We start from the raw sequence: 12,104 nt of genomic DNA, 5'->3' as shown, positions 1-12,104 counted from the left end.
TTATTTCAATTATTAAACTGTTCTTATCTCAACCCACAAGTTTTCTTACTTGTGCTCTTCTAATTCTCTCCCCCATCCCACCGGGTGGCTGTGTGGTGCTTGGTTGCCGACTGGGACTAAACCACAACAACGCATGCAAGTACACATACAGATTACAAAATCATAGTCAAATTTGCCTAAGTCACTCAATGTAAAGTCACTCAGGACTCAAAAGCTGCGAAAGTACATACTACTTTGAGTAAGACATTTCTGAGAAATTAAAACATAGGTTTCTTCCTGTTTTCCCTAGTTGTGTCTAACTTAATAGAGTGCAAAAACATGCAATAGCTTTAAAGTCCTCTTTAATAGGACTATGCAGATAATTGAAGCAGAACATTTATCTGGTTTTTAGTAAGTTTTAAGTAAATAAATTAAAAATACATTGAACAACATAAGGATTCATCCTAACATGAGAGAATAATACTGTTCACCTGTGCAGGAAACCTCCACATAAGAAAGCAGAAAGCTACATTTACAGCAAGCAAAAAGCAACCCGCCTGTACAGAGCAGTGGCAATCAGCTTTCCAGTTCTGTTCAGATCTGTAAGTCACCAACAACTGAATGACCTTCACAGGTTCCTTCCCAAGTTAATTTTTCAGTGATTCTAAGGAGCTCTGGATGCAGAAGCCACAAGAACATCAAGTAAAAATGGATAGATAGTTTTCACCTTAGCAGTGAAAACTGCCGAGATGAACTGTGGAGTGCTGAAAGACAAATTCCTTCACCATGCTTTTAGATACAACTGCAAACACATCTGAAAGGTATTCTCCCATGATCTTTCCAAACAATTCAGCAGCTCTAATTGTTAAGTGCAATTTAAAAGTAATCAATTTATATTCCTTTGTTCAGTACTAGAACAATACAATCTGTCTTTAATTTTTAGTCCACAGCGAAATCCTGAGTCACATTAATGGATCCCTCAGCCTTGAATTTGAATTCCTAGTCCTCATCCTTTTATACATTCTCTCACTGATATTTCCCCCACATGCAAGAGAGAACATCTTAAAAAGTCTTTGCATAGTGCAAAGAACAAGTCACAGTACAGAAAAGAATCAGACCTCAAAAATCAGAACCACCATCTAAATTCATTCTTACACTGAGAGCCATCAGCACCCCAAGTGATCTTCACTCCAGTGTGCCACCACTCTGACCCCTCACCTTTGATGTTCCCTCCAATGCTCTTTCTTGCTCTGATGTTAATGCAATTAGAGTATCTAACAGAATAAATGTTCCACCCATCACTGGATCTCAAACTCCACCCCCCCACCAGCTTTTGGTATGTATGATTTTCTTAATCCAAAATGCAATAGACAAAATGGGAAATACTGCTTCTCCTAACTCATTGCCGAGTTTCTTGATGAAGGACCTGTAACAACACTCTCTCTTCAGAATGTCAGGCACAGAAGTAGCATTCATTCACCTGACTCTTTGGCAATAAGTCAGACAAGTTAACCTTCCTTAATATCCTAGGATTATTTTGCCAGAACTGATTAAAAAAACCCTCTACCAATCCATAAGTGAATACTTGCGTATTCCTGACTCACCGTGTGCGTTTGTAATATAGGTGTGCTTTAGCCTTATGACCTTATGGGAGTCAATCACCCTCACATAAAGCCACTGTAAAATTCAATACCATCAGCAACTTCGTAAGAGAAGATGTGGCAGCTATAAACAGAAAAAGAGCTTGAATGGTATCATGAGATCCCACAAATGGTGCGTCAGCTATGCAGCTCCAGCAATCCTTTTCTAAAGCAGGCATCCATTGATGCACAAAGTATCTAAAGAATTAGCATGAGGTCCATTCACTACGATTTTTTCCAGGAACTGAAGACAAGTCAAAAACACCTATGTAACATACTATATACCCCCACCACCGAGTGAGACCTCATTTAGTTGAAAGAAAAAAGGAGATTTCTTAAAACTGACAACTGCATATGCATATTGAAAAGAAAGTCTAATAAACTTATTTCTCTAACATATGTATCAGTCTTTCTTTAGTGGGCTGCTTTGACTAATATTTAAACCTTAATCTATTGTTCTGAATTGCTTCACACCAATGCTATTTTTAAGTGGCAAAATTTCCTGTGGGACAGTGGTACGAGAGATGGTGTTTGGTTATATTATGGCAGCATTTTAATTTAAAATAAAAAAAGAAATAGGGTAAAAAAATATACAGAGGGCAGCATTCTACACTAAAAATAGCCATGGCTCATGAATAGATTCATGATCTGACAAGAGATTTATCTGCACTTACGAAGACTGAGTAACACAGATGGGATTACCCTCTTCTGCACAGTTAGACTCTGAAAAAAGGGCAAAAAAATCTTTTATTTCAAATTATTTCTGGCATGTGCCACAATCATGATTTAGCTTGGCACAATATAACTTGTATTTTTAATGAGGTAAAAAAAAGGAACATCAATTAGAAAATATTTAGTCACGCTATATACAATCATTCATGAGAAGTTTAAGTGTATGTTATCAAAGAAAATCAAAGCAAGTGTTGAAGTTACTTGAATTATAGTAACACAGCCTTTGTTTCACAGATAGCTAAATATCTCTTTTTTACACTTTTTTTTTAAAGCTCTCAGTATGGATCGTGTTCTCTAAGTAGTAATCTGACTCACTGCCAACCTCATTAGTAATTTATAATAAATGTTCCTTTTCTAAAGAATCTTGATTTCTCCATCAGATTAAATGAAATGTATATAACTTTCATTAAGCTTTCATTACATGCTTATGAAAGACTATTTTGATTATAGAATGAGAAGTGGAGAACATCACACGATGTGTAGGCTAGAGATAAGAACTTATTAGAAATAAAGAACCCTCTTCATCTGTCATTGACCTAGGATGAACAATTCATTTTCTCTCTACCGCTGTTTACCCATCTGTAATAACGTTTGCCTGTTTCATATCCACAAATTTCCTTTCATCTAACCCTTAGTTTTGGAAATCCCTTCTATGTTTTGCTTCACATTATTTGGAGACACCTCTTACAAGGGATTTCCTCCCCCAGGCCTATAAACTATTATAATTTACAAAATATCTTAAAAATACTGGAAAAAAGAATTTTTTGTCTTCTACTTGAATGGAAAAAGTAAAATGCCATGGAATCTAGCATGTTAATACAGCATTATTTAATAAAAATATTCAGTTTATGAGATCACACCTATCACGCATAAGGACTTGAGGCTTCAGTCCTCAAATGGGGATAAATAAGATGCCAAAGTGTGATGGTTTAGTGGTGGACTCGGCCGTGTTAGGTTTACTGTTGGACTCTATCTTAAAGGTCTTTCCCAACTTAAATGATTCTATGATTTGGTTTGCAGTGAATAACATTTACACAGCAGTTTACACCACCATCTTCAAACAGAACAAGGTTGACAAGTACTAGTCTGTGAAGCGCTCCCTCTGTGAAACTGAGGTTTATTTTTATTTCCATGTTGTAATACATCTTGAAGAATAAAAATATTTGCTAGCTCACAACTAGTACACGTCAATTTATTTTGAAACAGGTCTGAAATGAAATAATTGCCTAATTTACTACCTAAACTTTCAGCTACCTAAATTTTCAACTTTCGGTGATGCAGTCCCTTACAAACACACAATATTCGTGATACAGGGAATATTCATGTGCTTATGGATAAAATTTCTTGCAGCTATACCTCCCCCCTCTCCCAATAGGATGGATTCACACACAGACACATGTGTGCATACACACCCACACGCCCCCTCTATAGAAACAAGCTGACACTAGGGGACAGACAGACCAAATCTGAGCAAAAATGACAGGATAAAAATCTCATATTGGAAAGCCTCGTGTAATAAAAAAAATAAGGAACTTCCTTCACATCCCTTCAAGTGAAGGACAGTTTTATGGCTCCTCATACTGTTCTGTCCTTGTCCTTCCCTTGCAGTCAGCAATGGAGCATTACCTGGCAGAAGCTGGCACTGCATTGCTGTCTCTAACGGAGCAACACAGATTTATATCTGACCTCCTGCTCTTCAGTTCTTTTTTCTGTTCAGAGTTTTAATTATCACTCCCATGCTTACGATTTGGAAAATTCAGCCCTTCTCCATCTCCACTGCTTGTACCTTATTTCTCCATGTTTACAGCTCAAGCATAAATTTTACAAACACCTTGCCACCCAACAACCACATTAAATTATAAGAACACTGCAGTATGTATAGTAGGATGAGAAGGAGCACTGGATAGGGTTTTCATCTGCTAGCACTATATGATCTGAAAAAAAAAAGAATCTGGAGAAACTGAATGGAAAGAATAAATAGTTATTTTAATCCCATTCATCAATAAATTCCAAATTAAAACAAGTTATGCAAAAAAATGCTCAGACTTCCTGCAAAACATACTAATCACCTGACCACTCCTTTAGTTGCATGGCACACAATTCAAGTAATTAAGTCTCCCTGCTTTTAAAAATATTGCATTTCAATTTTTTTTTCTGTTCTAAAATAACTGTAAAGTAAGCCTTGACCTGAGTTACTATTGTGTCTGGATCTTTATCATCTTCCTATTGCTTAAGCTAACAATTGTTTCTAACACATTAATAATGTGTATTAAAGACTCTTAGGTGCTTAAATGATTTGCTGTGATACTTTAAAAGCACTCCTCCTAGACCAAACTCTATCTTTCCAGAGCTAATAACATCATTTTCAGATCTTTTGGGAGACAATGCACATTACCTTCACCAGGACTGGAGCTTTCTGCCTTTGTTTTCTATGCACGTATAAATAATCAGAGAACTATTTACATGCATGGAGAACACAAACAAAGAAAAAAAATCTTACACCATTATACTGCCAAATGTGTTTTTTGTAGTGAAAAGCATTTAAATAAATAAATAAATGATATCTATAAGCGGTGCTTGTGTGTGTTAAATTTTTTTGTAAGCTATTTTGTAGTTTCTAAAGAATTTGTAGCTCAAATGCAAATATTAAAGAAGCATCACTCTTTTTCCCCCCAACAAAACAAAAACCGTTTCAGTTAATTTCAAACCCTTCTCTAGTGGTTACCTTGGATTTTATCCTGCTTTTTTCTTTGAAATTTATTCATGAAATGGGACAAAACATAATGAAATAAAGACCCCTTTCCAATAACATGCTGAAGGAATTACACTTTCATGAGTTCTTATGTTTGACACACCACTGCCAGCATATTCCACAGTACATTAAAAGGACACACGTGGACATGCAATTATAGTTTTTTATTATAAAAGAGCGCGCTGTTTGGATGCAAGATGCACTGTACTAAAAGACTGCGCTGTAACTCCGTATCACAGGATGCTTACTAGTCCACTAGAAGGTGATGTCAAGAATTGCAACGAGCACTTCATCCATGTGGGGTTTTGTGGGATATACCATGGTGACAAACCTAGGCTACCCCTCCCCGAGGAAAAGACGTGACAAGGAAATCGTAGAAACATCAACAGCACTGGGAAGGGACCCTGATCAGAAATCAGGTTCATATGAGCTGGGCGCCGGCTACAAGCCAAACACACGCTTGAACGCTTTTTCCAGGAAACTAAAATAAATATCTTCTACTTTCATCATTATTGTCCAATAAACTATACTTTTTATTACACATACCTTCCAGCTAATGGTGTGCAAAAACATGGCTTCTCAGTTCAAATAGGAGAGTTTAAATCTGTTTAATAGCCTTTAGAATTTTATGATAGGTATTAAATCAGAAAGTACTTACAAAGTTTTAAATTCGTACAGAGTCAGGCACAACTGAGGCAAAATTAAAAATTTTGACCAGTCACTATATTTGTTGCTGGGTTTTGTTTTTTTTTTTTAATGACTTGAATTTTTAAGGCCAGGAGGACACAGTGGTTTTACAGTGAGTGTTTAAACAGCTACTACCATTTCAATATATTGATGAGAATACATGCCGTAAGAAAAGTATATGTAATTAATGAAATTTCTTCACTGGCAAATCCCAAATAATCTAATATTGGCGCAGATCTATAAGCATGGTATAGTCAAAGCTAGATATTTCATATCCAACTATGTTTTGGGGACCGAAGTTCACAGTATGCAAACGGAAGGTAAAAAGATGTAGTGTCTGAAAGAAAATTAAAAAATAGATCTTTTCTCTTCTTTGGATAGAGCATCTTGGTTAATTGTTAAATAAAGTAAATGGGATGGATAATGGTTATCTCTTAAGAGCCAGGATAACATTTTAAAGTATTATGGCTACATTTCTAGCTCCGCTATAAATTTCCCTTCTTGCCTTAGGATGAACAGTTTCGTGTCTCCAATCCAACTCAGCAAAACTCCAAAGAGTGTGTGCACTTCTGTCTAGCTTATGTTTCTACCAAATGAACACAGCTTACAAATATATTAAATATGTTATTGAATTACAGACTGTTTCTCAGAGACCTCTCCTACCTCTCTGGGCTTCTTAAGGGCTTACCTTAATGAGCCAGGATATGTGTACATCCTCAACTCATGTAAGTTTTCATACATACGTAACTGAATAATCAAATTCCTTAGAGAAAGACAAACATTTAACATATATCTACAAGATGGAGAAATACTGCTAACTGTTTCAAATTTAGAAAGCTGGAGCTGTTAAAAAAAGCAGAGAAGAGAAAATATTTTAATAACAACTAAATAGAGAATCTATACAGCAGGATCAATGGGACCTATCTGTCTTAATCACTCAGATGTCATTTATTCAGAGGAGAAAAAAAGCCCTACAAATTCTGGGAACTTGGTTACACTGCACCGAGGCACAATACTTACAGAGAAAATAAGCATTTGAGTGAGGTTCTTCATCTTCCTATATTTCCTTGGGTAAATACTTGGGTTATTAGCATTAAGACAGCAAAAACACTGGAAAATTTTACAGATGGCCAAAGAAGAGTCCACTTGTCTATTACATTAATAAAATGAATTTAATATCTTCATTCATCAAATTAAAAATAAATCAATTTAGGCCATTAAGTGTTCTCATTACTTGAAACTTTGGAATTAATGACAACCACAAAGAGCTTAAAAAGTATATAAATGTAAATATTATATACAAATATATAAAGCCTTCACAGACACAGTCGAGGAACTTATGTGCTCTTCTTTCTCCAGTACTACTTTTGCCATTTAATACAGAACACAACACTGCTTTTATTCATGGTACATTTAAACTGGATAAATTGGGATATACACTTTGCATACTCCTAAGGGAGTGTTCAGGGTCACTGGACCTTACACTTTGTTTGAAAACTTTTGTCTTCAAAACCAAATTTTTCTAACTGCTTTCTGCCTAACTGGATGCTTGTAAAATGTTTAATTTTCATGAGTCACTTAGGAAGATGTAAAAATCTCTGGAACTACTCATGTTCTTGATCTGAGACATTTTATTACTTTTAATAAGCAATACAAAGTGACTGGTAAATCACATCAGGAAGTTTAACAACAAAATTAAACTAACTTGGCTTGAAAGTATCACTAGATGAATCACAACCAGTGACAAACCATAAATAAAATTGATCATAATAGAATTCCATCTAGTGTAGATGAAAAGCCTCCTCTGGTAGTGGCTGGATGAGTGTTAAAACTTCATCAGACTTCTACAAGTAGTCATGAAATGAAGAAGCCATTAATTAAATCTGCAAATGATGCAATATGTGGGAAGATAGTTAAGTGCTAGACAGATGAAAAGAAAAGTGGGCCTATGTTGATAAGAATTACCAAAATGAGAATGAAAAAATTGCTACTTAACGCCTTGTGGTGGGTTTGACATTGGCTGGACGCCAGGTGCCCACCAAAGCCGCTCTCTCACTCCCCCTCCTCAGCTGGACAGGGGAGAGAAAATGTAATGATCAAGATAAGGGGTCAAGATAAGGATCAGGAGAGATAATTCACCAATTACTGTCATGGACAAAACAGACTTGACTTGGGGAAATTAGTTTAATTTATTACCAATAAAATCAGAGTAGGGTAAATGAGAAATAAAAAACCAACTCTTAAAACACTTTCCCCCCCACCCCTCCCTTCTTCCTGGGCTTAACTTCACTCCCGAATTCTCTACCTCCTCCCCTCCAGCAGCGCAGGGGTTCAGGGAATGGGGGTTGCGGTCAGTTCATCACACGTTGCTTCTGCCGCTCCTTCCTCCTCAGGGGGAGGACTCCTCGTGTAGTCAATCAGGAGCTGGTGGAAGGCCAGGACTTAAGTAAAGTTGATAAGGGGGATTTAGACCAGAATGTGGAACGTCTAATCAAAATTATCATTCTTGGGAAGTGAAACACATCCTGGAGAAATATGTAAGCTAATTAAGATGTTTTGGGAACAACCTGAAGCTGTGTGAAGTGTGGTAAGTAGAAGTGTGGTAAGAAGCACCCTCACGTGAACTGTCCTCCTTATAATACTAAAAGTCACACCCCTTGAGCTGGAGACCCCAGCCCAAGCAGAGACCCCTCACCTTTGGGCATGTGTAGAATATTAAAGTAATACTGTAGCTTTAAGAATAAGATGAGAAAATGTAGACCAATAGAAAACTGCTTTATGTAATTACTTATGCATATGTATAACTAGACTGTATAGATACTGTACCTGTATGAACAAGCAGTGTGCTAGCTTTGTGGAGCTACCACCTAGCACCCGATCTTGCACAAAATGAAATAAACTGGTATCTCAGCTCTGTGTTTGTATTGAGGGTTGCACACCGGGTAACGAACTCCGTTTGTGAGACAACGCTCACGCTCTTCCCCTGCTCCACCATGGGGTCCCTCCCATGGGAGACAGTTCTCCATGAACTTCTCCAGTGTAGGTCCTTCCCACGGGCTGCAGTTCTTCATTAACTGCTCCAGCGCGGGTCCCTTCCACAGGGTGCAGTCCTTCAGGGACAGACTGCTCCAGCATGGGTCCCCCACGGGGTCACAAGTCCTGCCAGGAAACCTGCTCCAGCACAGGCTTCCCACAGGATCACAGCCTCCTTTGGGCATCCACCTGCTCCAGGGTGGGGTCCTCCACCTGCTGCAGGTGGATATCTGCTCCACCCTTAACCTCCATGGGCTGCAGGGGGACAGCCTGCCTCACCATGGTCTTCACCACGGGCTGCAGGGGAATCTCTGCTCCGGTGCCTGGAGCTCCTCCTCCCCCTCCTTCTTCACTGGCCTTGGTGTCTGCAGAGCTGTTTCTCTCACATATTCTCACTCCTCTCTTCTGATTGCTGCTGGTGCTGCACAGGTTTTTTTTCCCCTTCTCAACTATGTTATCCCAGAGGCGCTACCACCGTCGCTGATGGGCTCGGCCTTGGCCAGCGGCGGGTCTGTCTTGGAGCCGGCTGGCATTGGCTCTGTCGGGCATGGGGGAAGCTTCTAGCAGCTTCTCACAGAAGCCACCCCTGTAGCCCACCCGCTACCAAAACCTGGCCACGCAAACCAAATACATACCTCCAAAGGACATAAGCTACACTGTACATGTATAAAAGGCATTAGAGTTATGTTTCTTTATAAATGCAAAGTAGCATTAACAATGCACTGAAAGATCTAATACTGAAAATGGAACTGATAGCTAACCACCCCCTCTCCTAAATACTAAAAACTGCAAAATCCGCAAAAGCAGTTCCCAAAACTGAAAAGTAGGGTGATGCTCTATAGCAGAGACTGCTCCTTGGTTTATAGCATGGAATATATTGAAAAGTCTTCCTGCAAAATTTGGTAGTATTTCACAAGCTGCCTAAGGGAAAAAAGTTTAGAAAAACATTGTCCGCTCTAGTTCACCTCTAACTTATTTGGACAGACTGACTTGTGATTATCAGTCTCTGGGGTATCTCAAGACTCACAGGGTACAGTCAAACAAAAATAGGCAGCGTAGACCAGTAGTTTAGCCCTCAAACTCCTATCATGACCAGAAATTTGTATTGGTATCATCAGCTAATGAGGCTTCAATAAAAACCCTGCTGCTGCTTATGCTGCCCTATTGAGCAGGATTCCAGTGGAATTTCTTTCTGGGAATTAAGTGAAGTCTTCTGATATATGGACAGGCTCTCTCTATATCTCCATATAATCTACAGACCTAATACCAACAAGCATGAATCAAAATTGCTGTCTTTTCATATGGTCAATCAGTTAAATGTTTGGTTTTGTTCTTTACAGAATACATGTTACTGGATCTAAGTAAACAAGTTACTGTAGCATAGAAAATAAATTCTAAGTTTAAGTTGTTGTCTGTTTATAGTGGAGTTTCATTGTAGCTTTTTCTTTTTTTTTTTTTCCGAACCAGAAGTAAAAATTGCTTTCTTTTTATTTTATGTTAACGCTGCTGTCTCTTATGGTGTAACTCTGATTTTATAGGCCATTACTATCCTGTGTTTCAGGAACAGCATCCAGATCTTCACCAATCCCCCACAGTGCCTTACATAAAGCTGAATATTTTATCCCATCTTACTTGCCATTCATGCCCACCCACATGAGACACATTACTCAGATCCAAAGATTATAGCTTTGTTATGCTGATGATACCTAGATTTATTTCTCTATTAAACATTAATGATGCAGTATCCTGGCATAAATTTAGAGTGCATTTTTAGATGTACAAACCTGAAGATAGCCATGAAATACATCAATTTTTCTACAAAACAAATTTTATACTGTCAATATATATTTAATTGCTACTATTTTACCTCATCTCTTCCAAATAATTAACCACAAAAACACATTTCTGTCTGTATTTTCAGCCACTCCTGGTACCACTGAAAATCAGCAGAGAAAATAACCCAAAACACCTTATAGGAATTAATACTTCTGTAAAGATGATATAGAAATGAGTTACGTACCACTTATTGTTGAAACTTGCACTTATGTTGGCACATTAATTTTCTCATATTCTTTAATAACTGAATTAGACTTTTGATAGACACTGACATAAGATGGCATGCTTTTTCAAAAAACCTCATTTTTTTGCTTAAGACAGTTTTTGCAATTAAGTTAAAATTGAAACTCCAGAGTTGATCAGACACCCAAAGGACTAACCAGTATGGTACGTACCAATCCTCCACTACTGAGTACAGCAGGAGAGACACAAGACATGTCAAACAGCCCAATCTGGTTTTGGATATCACCATTTCTAGCACTGTCAATAGGAGACAGTAAGATAATTCCTGTTATCTATCATTCAGCACATCTCTCACAATTTAAACAATCCACTGCCTCAGCAAAATGTTTTACTTGCAGCTTGCAGGCTCGCTTTCACAATGTAGTTCATGTTCTCCACCATGGGATCTGTATCACACTGAAAAAGTAGAGGTCCTTGCAAAGGCAACAGCAATCTATGAAGGCAAGTGCAGAAAGAGAAATAGGAGGTTGCTGCCTTCCACAGCATTCTGCATTTTCTTTATCCCCAACAATGCTGTTGCAGAGGTCAATTCTGGAGTCACCACTTGTTTTGATGAAACAGGACACTTTTTTTGGGACAGTATTTCAAGCAAATGCTAGACTTCTCTTTAAACTGGCTATTAAGATATGTACTACAACAAAATATTTTGGAAACACACAGATATAAATAATTTTCTTTCTCATAATAAACCATACTTTCCTTGGGACCAAATCCTCTACCGTTCTCTATATATAGTCTTCCTGAAAGGAACCAGGCAATAAAATGTAAGTGCAGGCTTTAGGTTTTACAGTGCTTGCATTTTACTGGAGTAATAGTAGCACAGACCAGTCAAGGAAGGTGCGATCTGAGTTGGGCGTGCTTGGAGACAATGAATCCTTCTACACTTCAAGAGGAAAAAGAAACCCAAAGTACCACCACAAAATGGTTTGCAAAATTAAACTTAGTGTCCTGAAATCTTTACCTGAAAGTACAAGAAAAGTAACCCGAAAACATGTCTATCTGCTATCAGAAAGTATTTAATGAACGTGCCAGGTTATTTTGCTGATATGTTACAGAAGAAAATGGCACACCCTTAAATCAAATCCAACAGAAGAGCAGAATGCAAAAGTGCAAGCCAATTGACCGATCATCCATAACAAAAGACAGTAGGACTCACTGGTTACAAGCAAATTCTGTCTTTTTGAGTTATATTTCACTTTTTC

General features: G+C 37.8%; 1 protein-coding gene across 1 annotated transcript in view; it reads right to left on the bottom strand.

Moving 5' to 3' along the window:
- Nucleotides 1–12,104, bottom strand: part of CCSER1 (coiled-coil serine rich protein 1) — a 728,765-nt gene that overhangs the window by 234,587 nt on the left and 482,074 nt on the right. The window lies entirely within an intron of this gene.

This window comes from Ciconia boyciana, chromosome 5 (genome assembly GCF_034638445.1).
Source record: "Ciconia boyciana chromosome 5, ASM3463844v1, whole genome shotgun sequence".
NCBI classification, from domain to species: domain Eukaryota; kingdom Metazoa; phylum Chordata; class Aves; order Ciconiiformes; family Ciconiidae; genus Ciconia; species Ciconia boyciana.
This window is presented reverse-complemented; position numbering and strand designations above follow the sequence as displayed.